The following is a 735-nucleotide window of genomic DNA, read 5'->3' on the forward strand; positions in this document are numbered from 1 at the left end:
ATTGTTGTACTTATTATTGTTGTTTTCGTTGTTATATAGGACAGAGAGAAATGGAGAGAGATGGGGAAGACAGAGAGGGGGTGAGAAAGATAGACACTGGCAGACCTGCTTCACTGCTTGTGAAAATTTACTTTTGCATAAATTCTTCAAACAAAGATCTACTGCTATGGGGGGGGGGCAGAGCTACAAGTAGCTATCAAGTACAGGTAGTTCAAATAACTATTCACAGGCAAGACAAAAACAATTTGGAGTTGCTACACATGCTGGCTCATAGCAGTACTGATGCATAGGCAAAGGCTGCAGAGAAGTGAGGATTCCGTTCAACAATTCAGGCCAAATACTTTTTTTGTTGCAAGCATATCCATGTTTGTGGCAAATATTTTATGCAAACATCTGTCTTAGAAGCCTATTTCACACCGGTGTGCAGTGGCTGCAAACAGCAGCCTCCTGGGTAGTGTGTGCAGCCTGTTGCTTGTATAGGCTGCTCTAAGGGACCCTGGAGATAGCCTTCCTGCTCTGTGTTCATTTTATGCCTGACCTCCTGCTGTCCCTAACCTTAGGCTCCAGACAGGGACTCGAGGTGCTTTTGGCCCTGCTCAGGGCCAGGTTCAACTACAGCTTTAGGCCAGACAGACCAAGACCTCTTGGCCTTGTGAGTATCTAAAATCCAAAGAGGTTCAGATACCATTAAAAAGGTTCAAAGCATAGTGAAGTCAAATATATTAATATAGAAAC

General features: G+C 43.8%; 1 pseudogene; it reads left to right on the forward strand.

The window, feature by feature from the left end:
* Positions 1-383: 383 nt before the first annotated feature.
* On the forward strand, positions 384-508 carry LOC132534529 (small nucleolar RNA SNORA70; annotated as a pseudogene).
* Positions 509-735: the final 227 nt, after the last annotated feature.

The sequence above is a fragment of the Erinaceus europaeus genome, chromosome 18 (assembly GCF_950295315.1).
Source record: "Erinaceus europaeus chromosome 18, mEriEur2.1, whole genome shotgun sequence".
Lineage (NCBI taxonomy): Eukaryota > Metazoa > Chordata > Mammalia > Eulipotyphla > Erinaceidae > Erinaceus > Erinaceus europaeus.